Source organism: Peromyscus maniculatus, chromosome 17, assembly GCF_049852395.1.
Source record: "Peromyscus maniculatus bairdii isolate BWxNUB_F1_BW_parent chromosome 17, HU_Pman_BW_mat_3.1, whole genome shotgun sequence".
In the NCBI taxonomy this organism is placed as follows: Eukaryota; Metazoa; Chordata; class Mammalia; order Rodentia; family Cricetidae; genus Peromyscus; species Peromyscus maniculatus.
In genome coordinates, this window is record NC_134868.1 from 24,855,885 (window position 1) to 24,876,257 (window position 20,373).

General features: G+C 40.9%; 1 protein-coding gene across 12 annotated transcripts in view; it reads left to right on the top strand.

Moving 5' to 3' along the window:
• Tenm3 (teneurin transmembrane protein 3) overlaps window positions 1-20,373 on the top strand; it is a 1,310,468-nt gene that overhangs the window by 896,045 nt on the left and 394,050 nt on the right. The window lies entirely within an intron of this gene.

Sequence of the window (20,373 nt, forward strand, 5' to 3'; positions counted from 1 at the left end):
AAGCAGATCTTGGTGAACTGGAGGCCAGCCTGACCTACACATTGATTTCTAGGCCAGCCAGGGCTACGCAGTGAGTTCCTATCTCAAAAACAAACAAACAAATCTAACAAACACAAAACGTTTGATTGTTTAAATGTTGATACAAATGAAATATACTTCCAAAAGACTATAGGTGCCATGCTAAAAGGCCTCATGTCCTGGTGTGTAGCCCTGTGCAGTCCATGTCCTTCATATTGTCCTGGTGTGCAGCCCTGTGAAGTCCATGTCCTTCATATCGTCCTGGTATGTAGCCCTGTGAAGTCCATGTCTTTCATATTGTCCTGGTGTGTAGCACTGTGAAGTCCATGTCCTTCATAATGTCCTGGTGTGCAGCCCTATGAAGTCCATGTCTTTCTTATTGTCCTGGTGTGCAGCCCTGTGAAGTCCATGTCCTTCATATTGTCCTGGTGTGCAGTTCTGTGAAGTCCATGTCCTTCATATTGTCCTGGTATGTAGCCCTGTGAAGTCCATGTCCTTCATATTGTCCTGGTGTGCAGCCCTGTGAAGTCCATGTCCTTCATAATGTCCTGGTGTGTAGCCCTGTGAAGTCCATGTCCTTCATAATGTCCTGGTGTGCAGCCCTGTGAAGTCCATGTCCTTTATAATGTCCTGGTGTGCAGCCCTGTGAAGTCCATGTCCTTCATATTGTCCTGGTGTGCAGTCCTGTAAAGTCCATGTCCTTCACATTGTCCTGGTGTGCAGCCCTGTGAAGTCCATGTCCTTCATAATGTCCTGGTGTGCAGCCCTGTGAAGTCCATGTCCTTCATATTGTCCTGGTGTGCAGTCCTGTAAAGTCCATGTCCTTCACATTGTCCTGGTGTGCAGCCCTGTGAAGTCCATGTCCTTCACAATGTCCTGGTGTGCAGCCCTGTGAAGTCCATGTCCTTCATAATGTCCTGGTGTGCAGCCCTGTGAAGTCCATGTCCTTCATAATGTCCTGGTGTGCAGCCCTGTGAAGTCCATGTCCTTCATATCGTCCTGGTGTGTAGCCCTGTGAAGTCCTTGTCCTTCACATTGTCCTGGTGTGCAGCCCTGTGAAGTCCTTGTCCTTCATATTGTCCTGGTGTGCAGCCCTGTGAAGTCCTTGTCCTTCATAATGTCCTGGTGTGCAGCCCTGTGAAGTCCTTGTCCTTCATAATGTCCTGGTGTGCAGCCTTGTGAAGTCCATGTCCTTCATACTGTCCTGGTGTGTAGCCTTGTGCAATCCATGCCCTTGTACAGAGATGGCCCGTGACAAATGCTGACTGGAACTTGGAATTCAGAAGCCAAGGTCTGCTGTGACCTAGGACGGTGATATAAGCAATGAAGAGGAAGGTGTGTGGGCAGGACTTACAATACGTGAGGAGAGTAAGAAGGTAAAGAGGATGCCTAGCTTTAACAGAAAATCATAGGAAAATATTGCAACTGTAGGGAAAAAAATAAAGACCAAGTAGAGTAATACTTAAAACATTGTCACCTGGATAATAATGGCATAAGGCCACAGTAGATGATGATTTTACAAGACAACAAAAATAAGTGTGAACATAAAGAAAATATCACCATTTAATTATGGAACAGTATGAACAATAGCAGGTCCAGTTTGGACTCAGGAGAAATCGATTTCTCCATGCTTCTCCAATCATCTCTCAGAACAGGGTTCTCTCTGCTCACTCAACATCCAATAAGAAGACTCACCACGGTCCTTCACTTAACTTCTGCAGAAGCCAATATCCTAATGAGTGTGAGCATCCGTTTCCCATTGGAAAGAGAACCTAGGGATCTCAGAGCAGAACTTGAGACGGTTTTGCTCCTGTGCATTTTATTTGCTTTCCATCAAGTCTGAAAACAACTGTAACCCAGATTTTCCTGTGCAAACTACTGAGAAAATCATACCCCCTTTCTACTTGAGAGTCACAACTCGGATGAAGATTGAAATCAGACAGTTGAGTTCTGTAGGTGACTTATGCAAGGTGCCTAAGATGTCCCCACCCTAGCCAGTGCCTTTTGGTCTCATAAAGACAAAGGACTGTGACTTCAGTAGCTCAAGTTAGCAGTTGCATTGAAAGGTCTGCAATGGACTTGGGCCTGTCATCATTTGTAGATCTGGATTCAATTGTGATTTTGTTTGAACACAGTAAGGGATGGACAAAGAGGGTCAGAGCAGAGTGCTTTCTGTGGGGTGTCATACTTTTTAACGTGCTGTCCAAACTAAGCTCTCACTAAGGGATGAGAACTCAAAGGAGATCTGCCTGCAAGTGAGTGAGATAATGACGACTTCTTCCTTGTCTTAAGTAATTTATGTGGATCTGCAGTTCATTGATAAATTGACAGCTGTCAGGCAAGACTTATTTTCCTGAAAAAAAAAAATACAAGAAAGGATTTGGAGCTTCAGTTGATGCTTTTTTTTTTTTTTTTTTTTCTTTTTTTTTTTTTTTTGGTTTTTCGAGACAGGGTTTCTCTGTGTAGCTTTGCGCCTTTCCTGGAGCTCACTTGGTAGCCCAGGCTGGCCTCGAACTCACAGAGATCCGCCTGGCTCTGCCTCCCGAGTGCTGGGATTAAAGGCGTGCGCCACCAACGCCCGGCCCAGTTGATGCTTTTTATGAGATATATTTCTGTTTTCAATTGAGTTCGTTTAGAAATTCATACATGAATACTGTATTTATACTGTTCCCACCCCTTCTTTCCCCCTCCCTCCTCCCATGTCCCATCTCCAAGCCCTGCTCAAACTCATGACTTCCTTCTTCTGTAATTAGTATTATTTCATATATGTATATATGTATGTATACATAGACACATACACAGAGTTCATTTAATGTTCCCCATATGTACTCATGTTTACGGGTAATGACTAGGGATTGGATAACCTACCATGAGACTCATTCCTGGAGAAAGCTTGTCCTTCCTCTCCCAGAAGCCACTGATCGCCTGTAGCTGTTGGATTAGGGGTGGAGCCTTTTGAAATTCCACCATCTCTGTTGGCATATAGACTGGTATTGCCATGACATTGTGCAAGTCTTGTTTAGGCAACCGTATTGTTGAGATCTCATGGGTGCAGCATCTCTGTTATGTATAGAAGACACTCACTCTCCAGCAGCAGACATCCTAGACCCAGGCTCTTACATTCTTTCCATCCCTTCTTTCTTTGGTGCTTTCCAAGCCTTAGGTCAAGAGTTGTGTTGTGTGTATCCCAACTTATGCTAGGCATTCAACTGTTACTTACTCCTGTATTTTGACCAATTGTAATAGCCTTCATGTGCTGGGGGAGGAGCTTCTTTGTTGAGGGGTGAGAGGTATACTTACCTGAAAATTTCATGGTTTCATTTTTCTCTGCTGCTAAATAGAATTCTACTGGGTACATGGGCCACTGTTGAATTATCCATTCATCAGTTGAGTGACATCTAGGCTATTTCCATTTCCTAGAGGGACGGTAAACATGGCCAAGCAAGTATCTCTGTAGTTGGATACTGGGTCCTTTGGGCATGGACCAAGGAGTGGTAGAATAGGGTTTTTTGATACATGTGCTTTTAAATTGCTTCTGCCAGTTTATTTTGTCACAGTCACAGAAAGGTAACTAATACACTTTATCCACACCAGATCCTCTGGAATGGAACTCCCGGTAATTCGTGCAGTAAGAGAATGTAGTTCTCCTCAGGGAAGTGACATTTCAGTGAGACAGAAAGAGGTTGGTATATGTCTGTGTGACTGAATCTACTTTACACTCCTTAGTTGAAATCATTGTCCTGCTGTATTAAGAAAAGGGTTTTATAAGCACAATAGTTTAAGTCAACTTGACTAGGAGTTTCTTATTTTAGCTTTATAATTAATGCACCGTATCACCCACAGTCTTTGAATCTGATGTCCCTCAAACTGTACCTTCTCGTAAAATCATTTTTAAAATGTGTTGATTTTGGATAAGATAACAAATCTAACTCAGCCAAGTTTTCTTTTGGGGGTATACCTCAAGAGGAAGTCAACATGGGTTGAGTTAAGTCAAGGTGTGGTGATTACAAAAGGAAAATCTCATATGCTAACTACCATGGTGAGAGTGTCGGGTTGATTTTTGCATCAGTGGAGCAGAATTTCAGTTTCTTTTCTTTCTGTGTCTCTAAATGCATGGGATGCTGTGAAAAATGGCACTCAGATTTTTGCATCAACACAGGGGAGCCAGTCATCTACCAAGTTTTAGCTTTTGCTTGTTCTAGCTTTCCAACTACATTCCCAAGTCCTTTCAGAGTTCTCAAATGCACTTGTTCCAATGCCAGCAGTTTTATCCAGGTAAATATTTAAAATTTTATGCTATTTCATATATTTAGAAGCCATGCTTAGTGGTCTATGCAAAGAGAAGTTCATAGCTGAATACTTTCAAGCAGACACTCCAGCTAATAGATGAATGCAAAGTCTCTGGCATTGTCTAAATAACTCAGTCATTTTTTTTTTTTTTTAGTTTTTTTATTTTTGTGGAAGGATCTCACATAGTTCAGCCTGTCCTTGATCTTTCTGTGTGACTGATGGTGACAAATTTCTGATCCTCCTATTTCTATCTCCTGAGTGCTCAATTACAGGCATGTGCTGCCACACCCAGTACATGCTGCCTTGGGGATTGAACCCAGGGCTCCTTGCACACACATGAGGCAAGCATAATACTAGTAAGCCTTATCTTCAGTTTAATCAACCTTTAAAAAACAAAAACAAAAACATAATCTGGCCTATTTCAGAAAAAAAGGAGTCAATAACATTTTTTTCTTCCTCTTCCACAAACTTTCCAAAGAATGATTAACTGTGGAACATACGGTTTTATTTAACTGTGAACATACTTGATTTCCCTACGTGACTCATTTCTACTCCAAATTTCCTCACATATTATTACCAGTAACTTTCTTGAGATACTACAGGCTCTCAAAACACAGTCTGGCTCAGTTTGTTATTTTGCTGGGAGAATATTCATGCAATAATCAGTTTGTTTCTAGGGGGATGATGTCTGAAAATCAGCTGTTTTATGTTCCTATGGAACCTGCCAGATGATTGACACTCATAATCCAAAGCCTGGTGTTAGTCATCTTGCCAGACTGTGAGATGTTCATCATCTTCCTCATATGGAGGCCTGACAACATACCACAGAAATCAACAGCATGGCTTTTCAGAATTAACCTGTATCTGGGTTTACTCAGAAAATTTCCCTGGCTTTTCACCCTCATGTATTGGGTTGAAGTAAAGACATCTGATCCTTGGGCTTATGTCATTATCCATCTGGAGAAGTGAGCCTGTGAGTCTTGTTCTCTCAAAACTCTATCAGCCTGATGCTCGTTCCTTTATAAACGGGTCCTATGGTGAGGCTTGGCCCTTTTCATTCAACGTTCTTTCAGTTCATCTCATGTCTCCTTAATTTCAGGGGACACCAAAAATCCTCCCCTCTTTGAGCCGTCAAGATGCCCCAGAGGGTGATGGCACTTGCTGGTGAGCCTGTTGACCTGAGGTTATTGTTGCTTTGTGACCTCCACACATCCCTACATACATACAGTAAAAAACTAAACAAACAAATAAATAGATAATATTCTCCTTAAGGTCTTTCACATACACTCACACACAAGCATGCACACTCAATATTTGTACCAACCTTCTATCTCACTTTTTTAAAAACAGGACATTTAATGAAATTTCTCCTAACATTAAAAAGGGGGGTATTATTAGCCTATATTAGTCATCCATAGTAGTGTGTTTCGTTATATAATGTTCATATATGCATACAATGTATTTTTATCATATGTGTCCCCATTGCCCTTTCCTGTCCCACGCCAGACAGGCTCCTTCTTATCAAATAGTCCCCTTCTACTCTGATGTATTTTTTGGGAGGCAATAATCTAATAGGTTTGAGCGAATTTACTTCCAGGAGCATGGATAAAGAGTTATTTATATAGGCCACTTACCCATAGCTACACTAACAACCATTAGCTCCCTATAAATCCTCAGGGAGGGCCAGGACTTTGTGAGCTCCATGACAGAATCCTGATGGGCCCAATTTTGTGAGGTCTTGGGCAATTAATCATAACAAAAGTACTTTAATATCTATGATGTATCTGAACACTGTGTTACAGACAAACAAACAAACATGATCCACACCCTCAAAACTTGTTTTCAATGATCAAGTTCACTGTGACAGCCCTTTTATTCAACTTTGATGTAAGTTTTAAAGTGGTCTTTCTGGAACCATTAAAAATACCTGCTATTATTATTTTCTCCCTCCTTTTTGTTTTTACCCATGTATTTCTTTGTAATTTCAACTTCTTTTTTTTACAATTTTCCACAAATTAATAGATGACTAGATAAGAGTATTCTCAACTTTCTTCATACATCTTCCCATCTTCCCGATTTAATGGATTGCATTTTAATGTTGAATATCCTATCCCTTTTACAATTATCTGGCTCTCTTCCTCTGATACCATCAACCTAAGTTTCTTTGAAACTGGTGAAATACTTATTTCTTCTAACTTAGAATTCTTAAGTAATAAAAAATTATCTGAAGGGCTGATTCAGTAACTTTCAAATCGTGCTTCTCACACCTTGAAAACTGGTTCAGGTTTAGAGAGATACAGGCCCAATGCAAGAATTGTTGTAAAGCCACTCCATGAACACCATACTTTTGTTTGCCTCTATTTTAAAAATTCTACTTGAGAATATCGTACTTTAGTTTGTAACTTGAGGTGTTATATAGGTAAATTATGCAAATTCTCATTAACAGAAATAGCTTGTTATCCTTTGCCAATGCACTTTCACAGAAGTCCCTGTTCCTGGGGAGTAGGAGGGTAGCTATCTTATGGTAGCCTGCATTTTTTCCCTTAATGGGTATAAATCATTAGGAATAAATGTGTCTGTCATTGTAACCAGTAATTGGTGACATTTTCTTGTCACTGTGGGATTATAAATAACAGCGATATATATCCTGTCAACAGATTCATTATGTTTTGAAAAACATAAACCTGTAGTCTGTTTCTTTTAACTGTATTTTGCATATTTTCCATATTAAGTATGACACTGACATCTTCAGATTTTTGAAATAATTTTGACAGGAGTTTGGGTTATTAATAACTCCTAATTATTTTATTATGCATTAAATGCATTTTGTTTATATTTCTTCCATGGCTTACCTTCTTCCCAATGCATTTTGTTTGTAAGCAGATGTTTGATAATTATCAATTAACGGATAGTCATGTTTTAAAGTAAAACCTGCAAACATAGGTATTTTGTTAGACCACCACACACCTCAAGATACAAAGTAATTATAAAACAAAGTCCTTGATTTTTTTTATTTACATAGGAAATAGTGGTTACCCATCTCATTCGGAAGAAGTCATTACCATGGACCACATCCCATAGCCCCTGGCATCACTGATCATTAAATGGGTGTATCTGTTTCCAGTTCAAATGTCCTGGCACCCCTTACATCTCACTGGAAGCGTGGGCAGCATCTCTCATTTTCAGTGGCTTCCTTGGTTTCTTAAAAGTGTCACTTTTTCCCTTCATCTTCAAAATCATGACAGAAAAGTGCTCTTCTGGCTCATACAATGAGCCCGAGAAGTCAGTCCACTCTCTCTTCCTAGAAGTCTTCCTCGGTCTTGTACTAGAAGTCTCTGAACCATGACTTAGGAACTCAACATCTTCCCTCTTCCCAGGACCATTTGGGAAGCTTTTGAAATCCTGTCCTTAATGAAAAGGCATCTTCTGAATGCTTCTTTAGCTCTCCTTCGGACTATGCTACATTTTTGAAATGCATTTCAAAACATTTTCAGTACATTCAATACAAATAAATCTGAAGTTTATTTCAGATTCTCATTTCATGAAGACATTATTATCCAGGCTTCCATTTTTATTTATTCATAACATACAGGGCAATTGTTTGTGACTTTTCAAAGACCGCAGGGCTGAAAAACAGAGCCTGTGGGGTTAGAACTAACTCTTTTAAGAACTATAGCCGGGTGTGCGCCTTGGTCCTCTTTAGTCACGTGGCTTTATCACTAGAGATTTCTGCCTATGTTTTCCTTTTTCCAGCCATCATTCAGATACCGCTTTCCCCTCTAAAAAGTTAGTCCTGCAAGCATTTGGTTACTCGTGGAGTCACGATAGTTTCTTGTTGTACCTTGTGTTAGCTGCCTGAGTCTGTGTGAAATTTGCTTTTGAATTCTGCTCCATTCTTTGTTGGCCACCTGACACGGGGTCAATAGCTTTTCTACTGTTTCTCACCCGAAATCATATGATCATCTAACGCTGAAATAGGAGCCGTGAGTCCAACACAGTCTCTCTCCTTCACAATGGAAAATTTTGAAAGGTTTTCAAACATCCCCTGCTATAAAATTTTAAAACACAGCGAACCTGCATGATGACTTAGATCTGTTGCGTCACTGCGATCACAGTGATTTGCTCGAGTGAGCTCAGTTTCCTATTCTTCCTCCCCACTTCCTTACAAATCACCTCCAAACTCCCTCTCAAGTTGATTCCTTTGTTTTTCCTCCCCTGCTTGGCTCATTTCGTGGCGGAATGCTGGCATCGAGTTCAAACCATTTATGTATTTGTTTAAAACTCTGCTGAGTCCTGGGGAAGTAGGTATATAAAGACACCCAACTTTCTGCTCTGCTTCTAGTCCTTCCTTCTTCTAGAAAGTTTTATTTCTTCTTCATTTCTCTTGACCTCTCCAGAATTGTTCCATTTCCCAGGAGATTCTAGACAGGAGTCCAGTCAAACTACACAGAAAGACTTGAGTTCTCAAAGCTCTCTTTGCTGATGTTTAAATACTAAACTGTATGACTCTGGTTTTTTTCTTGAGTTTCTTGATGAAGTCATTAAAATGGACCCTGCAGTATTGCCCATCCCACAAGTAAACCATGTGATCCCTTCCTTATTGCCTTGATCATTGCTCACAACCTGCAAGAGTCCCCTGGCAGCCTTTAGTAACCAAACTACTTTCAATCTTTCAAAGGTCAACCTAAGTATCTCTCGCTTTTAGTTGTTCTTGTAATCCAAAGGGTAACTAACCTGGCTCGCTTCTAAATTCCCATATTGCCATCCATAGTTTCTAAGGCATTAAGCATTTAATGTATTATTTTGAGGATATCTGTGTATCTTGGGGGGAAGGGGAGAAAATCAAGTTCCTAAGCCTGTTCCGTACAGAGCAAAGCACATGTCGAAAGCAGATGCCCAATTAAATATTTTTAACAACGAGGGGCTAGGGTCATAGGTCATAAGTCAGCAGCTGAGTGTATGCTAAGCATGCACAAAACCCTGGGTTCAATAAGCAGCAGCAAAATATAAATGAACAAAATTAAAATTCAATCACTGAATTAACGGATGGGTGGGTGAGGTGCTCAGGGAATGAGGCATGGCATCCGAGCATGTTAGGAGGAATCAATACAAACAAATCTTAGCCCTATACGGTCAAATCATCTCATTTTCTTAGCGAAGAAATAGATATGTGTATATTCTACACTCCTTATGAAGACCTTCATGTTGAGGATATGTTTTTAAATCAATTCTGTGACGGGAAAATGAATGCGTTGACTTCCATGACATACTGTTTTAATTAGAATTCAGACCATTTGTGCCTCCCTCTTATGTGCATCCAGCAGATTGTCTTTCCGAGATGATTTATCCACAAGCATAACATGAGATTTTAAACATTAAATTTATTGTGCGCCGTCATTATATATTAAAATTGTTTTCATAATCTTGAGTACTTTAATGTGTCACATGTTCTTATACACATAATTTACATCAAGAATTTCTTCAGCAAGGTCTACACTGTCGTCGGGAGCACTTTAGAAATCAATGCAATAGAATACTATGCAGAGAAAAATATTTCTGTAAGTACCCCCTGGTGTTCCCATTAATTTGTTTATGATCAAGGTCTTTATTAGGAATATAGTCGCTAATGTAAGCCTGTAATAAACACAGTATAATTGAATTTTCAATATTTTGTCACCTGGGAGTAATTTTCTTACAAGACCTCTGCTCTGTCTTCTCACTAATTGTCAGCGGTTCTTCAGAATCACCCCCATTAATGTCACCAGACATCACAAAGGTACCTACCTGATTGCATAATGCTTAGAGATATCATTTAAAGCTATTGGTGTTTAACCTCAATTTAAACTAGCATTGGAAATGCAGTACCTGTATTGGGTCAGTGTGATTTGAAAATAAAATAGAAACCTCAGCTAAGATCTGTTCGGGAAGAGTGGGGAACCCACTTCTGAGGTCACTGTAGGAACCCTTCCTTATTGAGTGCTGTTTCAGAATCAAATTCCTTTTTTTTTTTTTTTGTGGCCTCTGATCAGTCAGGAATTATAATTATGTTATATCGTGCTATATGACTTTGAAAATTTGCTGCCAAATGTAAATAAACAAAGACAGTAACAATTGTCAATGCTAGACACAGATGGACTGACCAAAAAGTGAAATACCTTTTGCCTTTGTCAGAGCTATATAGTCAGAATTGAATAAGCCACACATCTAGTCTCAAGGCATCAACCTAGAATAATCTGGATTTATTCTGTTGCCCCTGTGTGGCCAGCACAGCCTCCTTCCACTACTGAAAATGTCTTGTCTTATTCCTGTTGGTACATGGTCATCCATCCTAAAGCATATTTTTAGTATAGTACCTCTTCTGTCTCCTAGACAACTGGCTAATGAGCTGTATGGACAAATTAAAACAATGGTGTTTTGATTCAGAAAGCCAACAGTTCACCTTCTTAGCAAGAATTCTCCAAATCAATTATCTCAGCACATAAAAATCACAGTTAGTTTTAATCAAATCTTTTAATTGTCTGCTAGTTTATGACACACTGTGTATAAAACAAGCCACGTAAGAAATTTTCCCAAAGAACATTCACCACAGTCGCAAGCAAATGGAACTTGGGACGCTGGCAGGTTACTGTTAGGGTCCTGTGTATGGCCACCAAGGTGATCACAGCAACCAGGTTGTAGTGTGGGGCCACAGGACAGCAAATCTCTGTATGTGAGTCAGATGGAGTGAAAATTGGCGGCAATGAAAATTGTGGCCTCCCGTCTCCACTCTTGAAGCTGTGTACTCCGAAGACTTTGTGAGCAGCCTTGGAAAGACAATGAGCTCCTAGAACTGTGGTTCCCACTACATTAATGAGGAAGCTAAGGCAAAGGGAGAGTTATCTCTGTCTCCTTGACGCCCGCATGTGCCTTCCTGTAGACATCTGGGGAATTCATGATGAACCGGACATGTTCTCGGTCCTTCTGGGAGCTACTACAGTTTGAGTGAGTCTCTGGAAAGTTCCCATGGCGGTATCTTAATCTCCATACTCATTGATGGGTAATTTGAATTTTATGAGGGCATGAGTGTGGGTCCCCCATGGTGGCGTTAGTGGCTTTATAGGATGATGGTTTCACTGTCTTATCCTGTGATATCTTCTGCCATGTCAAGACGTAACCAGCAAGGCCTCACCAGATGAAGAACCAGTGCTGGTAAAATGTTCTTGTACTCAGTCTTCAGAACTGTAAGCCAAATGAACTTTAATTCCTCATAAGTTATCCAGCCACCAGTGTGTTGTTATAGCAACAGAAGACGCTCAGGAGCTTACAGGTCTAGTGGAAAAGCAGATGGTATACAGGAAAACCACAAGAATACGTGATCATAGCAACACATGGAAAGGGCCTGTAGAGCGCAAATAGCTGGAAGGCTCTAGAGGGAAACAGAGGGATCCTGGAGAAGCTGGACATCTCCTGCAAAATGGGGGTGAAATTTACAAAATGAAGTATAAGGGAAGAAAGATGGGCTTTATATAAAACTTAGATTTTGAAAGAGTTTGAATTTGAAAAAAGAAAGTATTTTTGGATTCGAGAAGGTGTTTCCTTCCAAAATCGCAATGGGAAGCCATGAAAGGTTTACCCCCCACCCCCATCATATTTGATTTGAGTTCTATTCTGGGATAGAACCCAGTGCCTTCCATACCCTAAGTACATGCTCTAATCCTGAGCCACACTCACCAGGAAAAAGTTTTGAACAGAGAAATATATGATCCAGCTCACCTAGAATGATAGAGCCAACAATTTGAAGAGCTGGAACTGATCTCAGGCCAATCAGACCTCTGAGCTTAACTCCATATTCTAACATAGTTTCTTTCTCCTGAGACTCTACAAATAGCCAAGTATATGTCAGAGGAGTATTCACTATTCCCAGGTATGAACAAGGCATTTGATGATTGTAATTGGGAAAATAGGATATTGGGCCTTGAAATTCCAAAGCAGCTGAAGGGAGGAGATGCCTTGTAAATGAGTGTTTCCTGTGCTGACTGCTGGGTCCCCAAATAACTGACTCAGAGACTGAATATGAATTATAAATGCTTGGCCGATACCTCAGGCTTGTTACTAGTTAACTCTTACACTTAAATTAACTCATATTTCTATGTATGCTTGGCCACATGGCTCATAGCTTGTTACTTCATTTTTTACATGTTCTACTTGCTCTGCAGCTGGCTGGTGTCTCTTGACTCCACCCTCCTTTCCATCATTCTCAGTTTGGCTTTTACACCTAACTTCCTGCCCAGCTACTGGCCTGTCAGCATTTTATTAACCAATGAGAGTAGGACATATTCATCGTGTAGAAAAGGATTGTTCCATGGCAGTGCCTATGTCTAAGATATAAAGGCAGTTCAGGAAAAAAAAAAAAAAAAAAAAAAAACTCAGTGGAGGCAAATCTGTTTAAAAGGAAACGTGTGTGTGCTGCCCATAGGGAGTTGCCAGTGATTTACAAATTTAGAGTTAGAGAAAGAAGGGACAGAGCTTTGGAAGCCAGGCTAAGTGCTATGTCTATAATTCACTAATTAGTACAGCATCACTGATGTGTCTGGGGAGGAAAGGGATATCAAAATATTACATGTCTCAAAAACTTGTAATATACATGATGGCTATGTATGTTGGCACACACCTTTTATCCCAACATTCAGGGGACAGAGATAGGCTAATCTCTGAACTCAAGGTCAATTTGGTGTATGAAATGAGTTCCAGGACAGAACAGAGCTATATAGTGAGACCCTGTCTCCAAAATTAATGGCAAAGTAAAATTAAAAAACAAACAAACATAGTAATGAAAGCCTATTGTGTAATGAGAAGAAGACCCTGTGTGATGAAGGTTTCTGAGAGACAGATGTCTGTACAGCTGGAGAGCTGGGTGGTGGGGCCCAGTTCTGGACCAGACTTCTGTGTTTGATATTCTAGTTCTACCTCTAGCCAGCACTCTGCCTGAAGCAGTTTCCACTTCCTCATTTGTTAAAGGGTTATTAAAACTCCTTGTTTCACAAGATGGTTGAGAAAAGTCAATGATGAGTGAGTTTTCTAGTGCTTGGTAGACATTCAGTACTCAAGGCAAATGAACTATTAAAAGTAAGTAAGCAAATCAACAGTTATCTCCTGTACTCATTCCCAATCAGCTTATCTAGACAGAGGCTCAAGTAGGTATAGTGATCACCTCTAGTACCAGTTACCTGGGAAAAGATTACAGTACGAATCCTTCAGCTCAGTTAGTTCAAGGTGAGCCTGAGGAACATAGCCGGAATGTACATTTCATAAACACCATCATTACCACCATCATCAACAACAACAACATCATCATCATCACCACCATCAACAACAACATCATTACCGGCAACAACAACAGCACCATCACCACCAACACCAACACTGTTATAACCACCACCATCATCATCACCACCACCACCACCAACACCAACACCATTACCAAAAACAACATCACCACCACCATCAACAACAACACCATCACCACCACCACCTTGGAAGCAAAAGAAAAAATCAGGAGCTGCTGCTTTGTGAATCCCGTGGAGTCAGGAGCTTCATGAAGATGGGTACTCTATCCAGTATGCCTCCTGTTGAGACTCTACTGCCTACTACAATGGCTGGCATTCAGTAAGCGTTTGAGGAATATTCTTCCATTTAGACTGAAACAATACATTATGTTAATGAATTTTTGAGCCTTGCTATGTGCAAATAGTTTACCCATAGCATAAAAGACACTAACAAGACATTGATCAGCTTTAATAAGACCATGCCAAGTACCTTGAACTGAGTATTAAAAAAAAAAAAAAAAGCAACAGAGAAAATCAAAATACTGTTTCAAAAGCCTCTCAACTGTGGGAAAGTATGTGGCCTGAACACTCACCAGTTTCCAGAAGTTTAACGAAGACTACATCTTGCTTTCCCATTTCATCAAGAGGCAGATTCGTTTACCAGTGATGCAACCAAGGTTGACCCAGTCTTTGGCAGGCATCCCAGCAGAATTCATTAAAATCTTCGAAGTCTCTCACACATGGCCTCTTTTTCTCCCTGACTTCATCCCAAACCTTCCTGTGCTTGGCCAGGAGCACGGAGGAGGCTGGTAGCTTGGTTATGGGATCGGCCATCACTCCCATGATCTCTGAGCCAGTAAAGAGAAGACCACCCCCTCCTGGTCCCTGTGCTTTAACAAGGTGTGTCCCAGAAGACACACCTCCTCATGGCCCTGACAAGAGACAGTGTCCCAGAGCTGTGAGGCTTGGCCAGGGAGGCTCTACAGAGTGAGGAGTAACATGACAGCTAGGAAAAGGATTGGTCTAGAAACGCCCCTGACGGAGGGAAATGCAGAAATTAGAGACAAAACAAAAGGAAATCCTATTTGTCAATTCCCTTGCCAAAGATAAAGGGATGCCTAGTGTGTCTTCCTGCTTCTCCATCCATCCCAGTTGTCTCTGTCAGTAAAGAGGAGGGTCCGTGAAACATAGGAAAAGACCCAGAACTACTAAATGCTGTGGGATGTTCCGTATGGCAAATCTGTTGCTCTGATTGGTCAATAAATAAAACACCGATTGGCCAGTGGCTAGGCAGGAAGTATAGGCGGGACTAACAGAGGAGAAAAGAAAGAGCAGGAAGGCAGAGGGGTCACTGCCAGCCACCACCAGGACAAGCAGCATGTGAAGATGCCGGTAAGCCACGAGCCATGTGGCAACTTATAGACTAATAGATATGGGTTAATTTAAGATATAAGAACTAGATAACAAGAAGCCTGCCATGGCCATACAGTTTGTAAGCAATATAAGTCTCTGTGTTTACTTGGTTGGGTCTGAGCGGCTGTGGGACTGGCGGGTGACAAAGATTTGTCCTGACTGTGGGCCAGGCAGGAAAACTCTAGCTACAACTAAAAGGTTTAGGTGCAGAGGTAAGGAAATGACCAATATCTGCTAAAGTCAATGGAAGGATCTTTAAAAATAACACTATTTTTTTTTTCCTTTTGAACTAAAAGACTTCAATAGAGGTAGAAATTTCCACAAAAGACACCAGAGCCATTCTGGGGTTTTATGTTTGATTTTCATGGGACTGGGTAGTGAACACAGGGGTCCCTACATGGGAGTTGAGCATTCAGCCACTGAACCATGTTCTCGGGCCTATGTTCTTTTCCTAATGAAAAGTTGGACATTACTTCGGTAGGAAGAAACGAGCTTGCTCCTGTTTTCCTCATCCCTCTTCTTGGCTAGGGACAAAAGGTTTTGAGTGAACTATTTTTAACAATGCAGGAGTTAGAACATTTGGGTTGCCCCTGGAGTAATGATAGCGGGGAACCTCGTAGGACAGTACTCTGATTGAATATATCGAAGAGGGAATTGCATGGTAGTTTGTTGACTATGTGGGTTTCATTGAGTATCTGTAACCATTAAGAGAGACAGATCTTTGTTGCTAAAATCAAATATTGGGACACTAGTAGATAGAGAATACGGTCTGAATTGGTTTCTGTTTGCCTAGATTATCTCTTCATTTATGAGAATCAAAAATGAGCTAATTCTTAAAGAAGCTAGGCATTAGTAATTTCTCTTTATTTTAATCACTTAAAACTAAATGGATGATTCATGAAACTGACTTTGATTGTCTGATTTTTTTTTTAAACTACTTCATTTTGTGTGCATGTTTGGGGGGGCGGTTATTTTCTAATTATACTGAGACATTTTGGTGTATTTTTTTTAACCTATAAAATACCTCAGTTGGGTAATTTCAGTCTTGGTTTTTGTTTGTTTGTTTGTTTTCTCATTTACACTGAAGATGTACGGCTTCTCTAGGAAACTTATGTAGAACAGTGGGTTAAGTAGCCTTAGTACCAAGACTTTCTCCCTTTTTTAATGAATGCATATTCACGATCATATTCTAAATCCTGATGTAGGCTGCTTAAGGTCCAGTTCCTTAGTGCTGAGTCTGCTTGACGCCCCAAAATACTGTGTCCCCCGTACTGCCCTCATCCTTCAGCCAGATCAGAGTTGGCAGGTGTGGAAGCCAGAAAGCTTCCAATTCAGGCTGTCTTTGAAAACCTCTCCCCACAAATGTGTTCACCCGATTATGCTTTATGGGCTGGCTTTTTTGATGTCACCAGACATCAGAACCTGGTGACATCTTGCCCGTTGGATTTGTGGACAGAATCCTCTGGCACCTCTCCCCCTTTCTAAGGTCTCTCCCATTCATTCCAGCTCTTTCTCAGGAACTCAGTTATAGGACTAGTATTTCTTGTTGTGTGTGACAAAAAAAAAATATTTTGACTCATTAAAATGGTAAGGCAGACCGTATTCAGAGATATTTGCAGTCGGCACCAAATGTCTTGCAACATATCTAGGAGAAAGTGGAGATTTATATCCCCCAAATCCTGTTTATCTGGATGAGGAGAGTAAAGGACCAGTTGTGTAAGAAAAACATCAAAAGTTAGGGTTAGGGGGGCTTGCTGAACTGACAGGATTCTTACTAAAGACAAGATGCACAATTGAGCTGTGAAGAATTTGATCACATACCATGATGTAGTTTTGTCTCTAAATCGACTTAGCCAGGTTTTTGCTGAAACTGGTTTCTTGAAGTTCACCATACTGGAAGGAGAATGTAGACCAAAGTCAAGATCTCATTAAAATGAAGACTCAGAAGAGGCCCACTAAGCTGTGCTGGAGGAAAGAGCCATCCCTGAGTGTGATGAGAAACACCATTGCTTTAAGCATGCCCAGTTAATGAAGGCTCTGGAAGAGGCAGGACTGTAATTATGAGCACGATGTACCTACCCGGTTGGTGTCATCTTGCCATGCCAAAGAAGCCTGGATTTCATGTTTCAGGCAAGATGGATAATGTATAGCAGAAGACATTTGAGAAAAGTGTTTGGAAAATGGCTCGGTAAGGATGCCCGTGTCTCTCACACTCACCCTGCAAAGTAGATTTTATCAAATGAAGAAGTGAACAGTCCTCTCACGTGACATTTATTCAGAGCCAAAATTAGAAAGAAAAGGAGCTGATGTATTTATTCTCAGAAAAACTGGCCAAGTTTTCTTTGAAAATGTCTTGTGAGGTTCAAAAAAAAAAAAAATGTTTTTTCTTGAAAGTCTAAACTGTTCTTCAATTAGTACAGTGATTTTTGAGAGAAACCTGCAGAGTATACTTCAGGGGTTGTATTGTGTGTGTTTACCAACATGAGCGTCAACAAAAAAATGCATTTGTTATATTTATCCCCCTAAAACAAAACAAAATAGCATGTGCAAAGCCAGCCCTTCAACGGGCCTGAAAAGAAGTAGGATTTGTGGGCTGTTTTAGTTTCTTGCCATTGGCTTTTAAAAACACCACCAATCCTGAAACGTTTTTGTTTCCTTTGCTAGAGCGCCAGGAACGTAATAGATGAGAAGTGAGTGGTTATGTACACAGCCCAGCCTCCTCCTGCAACCGGAGCTGAGCAAGGCTGCCTTCCTTGTCTCCCTGACTTCCTGCTCTGCTCCCTCCTCTAATTACTCTTCCTTTTCTGAGATTCCTTCCACGGTTCTTCCCCTTTCTTCTTCCCCCTTTATTCCCTCTTGCCCACATTCCACGTTTCTTTTCAACCCCCTCTTTATTTGCCTACAAGTGCTGCAAGCTAGTATTAAATGTCGACGCTGAATAAGCCCCATCCACAAAATGGTTTTACAGATCTTCCTTTTGACAATGGTAATGTTCTGGCCTCCGTGCTGGGGAATTTAAAAGACAGATCAACAACCCCAAAGTGAAGACTTTTAATGCTAAGTGCAGCAAGCTGTTCTCTGGATTTCCAGGCGTTTTTGAATATCTTAAGCAATGTCCTCATTGTTGTAATCACAAGTACATCATCAGGCATCCGGAAGGCAAGATGCTTCTGCGGTTCAAGTTCAATTCAGAATTAAATGTTGATGTGACACTGTAATTGTACAAGCAAAGAATCTCAGAAAGTGAATCTGGGAAAAGGAAACTCTACTCTGTATAAGAAGATGTGGTCCTCTTGTCAAGGAAACTCCATTCTACTCCATGGCAGGGATTTTCATCAAAAGTTGTTTTAAAAATAAATGAGGAGAAGATGGATTGGAATTCAATGGAAAAAAATTTTGTGAGTTTACTTATTTTTTTTTCTGCCACTAAGAGAAATTATTTCAACAAGAGACTGATTCAAAGAGAGATTTTTTTTTTTTTTTGGTTTTTCGAGACAGGGTTTCTCTGTGTAGCTTTGCGCCTTTCCTGGAGCTCACTTGGTAGCCCAGGCTGGCCTTGAACTCACAGAGATCCGCCTGGCTCTGCCTCCCGAGTGCTGGGATTAAAGGTGTGCGCCACCACCACCCGGCCAAAGAGAGAATTTTGTAAACTGTTGGGAAATGATACATTTGTTTTTTGAATTGTGCAATAAAATGCTTTCTTCCTTTCAAAAGATAAGTTATTATTATTCATTTTTTTTTAAGGTATTAGTTGTTGTTGCTGTTAAACTCTGTCTTCGGTAGTCCAAGCTGTCTCCCTGCTAGTTAGCTGTGTAGTGGATGATGACCTTGAGCTACTGACTTCCCTGCCCCCGCCAGCATTCTGGGATTACGGGTGTGAGCTGCCTTGTCCACTTATGCAGTACTGAGAGAGAACCCAGGCTTTCCTGCATGCTAAAGGAGCCCTGAGGTAACTCCCACAGCCCTCGGCATTCCTACCAATGGCACCTTAAAAACTGCTTCGCCTTTCATTTTATATCCCGAATAAGTGATACTGAGCCTAAAAAAAAAAATTGAAAGCTCTACCAAGAATATTGTAAAATTACCTTCCTGTATGATAAGCAGTAAATCTCCCCGTTAATTAGCTTCTGAGTGTGAATGAGGAAGAGGTAAATATTGTAACAGCAGCAAGTTAGTATTGGGAGACAGTCAGTCATGCCACCAGTTTGAAGTTGAGGAAGTATCTTTGTGCTTTTTGTTCATAAATTTTCATAGAGGTAGCCCAGTGTGATTAGCAGTCCAAATAATTGTGAACAATAAATGAATTGTCATAAAAATGTACCCACACAGGTGGGATCCTCACAAGAAAATATAATGCAGACAAGTTGGAATGTTAGACTTATAAATATTGGCGGAGTGCTTGTTTTGAAGAGAAAGCATGATGTGTGAACTAAGACCTCAAGTCCTAAGAAATAATAATTTTAAAACAACACAGCCTTGTTTAAAAAAAAAAAAAATCCAGTCTTGTTTGGGGGTTTGCTCTTTCCTGGGGCTGAGCTCAGATGGATAGACCCTTGTTTGTCCAAACGGAGATTGGGGCTTCACAAATAGTGAACAGCCTTTGGGTTTGGGGGATCTTGGTGTTTTCAGCTGTGTGAGTATGCTGGGTGACATTTTCTGTTCTGTATAACCTCGTCTTTCCCAGTATTCCAGCGCTTCCTCCTCTGGTCAAGCGGTAGCATCCCTTTCCGATAGTGTGAGTCACAAGAAACAGCTACAGTGAGGAAATGTCTAAGGAGACTACACAGGGCAGGGATAGAATTTATTCTGGCTCACAGTTTTGATGTATGGTGAGCCATCTCCCTGCTTTCTCAGTCTGGGATGAGGAAGAGCATCATGGGAAAAAGAACACAGAGGGGTAGAGCTGCTTACATTAGGGCAATTGAGAAACAGAAGTCAGGTAAGAAGTGGCCAGGGCAAGGTAAGTCACAAACACTCAAAGGTCTCCCCTGGTCCCCTGCTTCCTTCAGCCAGGTCCTGCATCCTAATAGCCCTTTGAGGACATCTGTGCCCCCACGAGGCAATCACTTCTCACCAGCTCCATGAGCGGACAAGAGTCTTTTGCTTCAGAACTAAATCCCACAAACACCTGGAATCCAGGATCCACTTCCTGTCTGGCCTCCCACATTAAAGAACTCTCACATCCCTACCAGGGTAAATCAACTTCCTCCTGCCTGCCTCTACTACACCCTTTCTTGATGGATAACCTTGTCATGATGAGAATGAGAATAATGAGAATAATTAACATTATATATAATATATATATATTATATATATAAATACTTACTGAGCAGTTTCTATGCAGTGG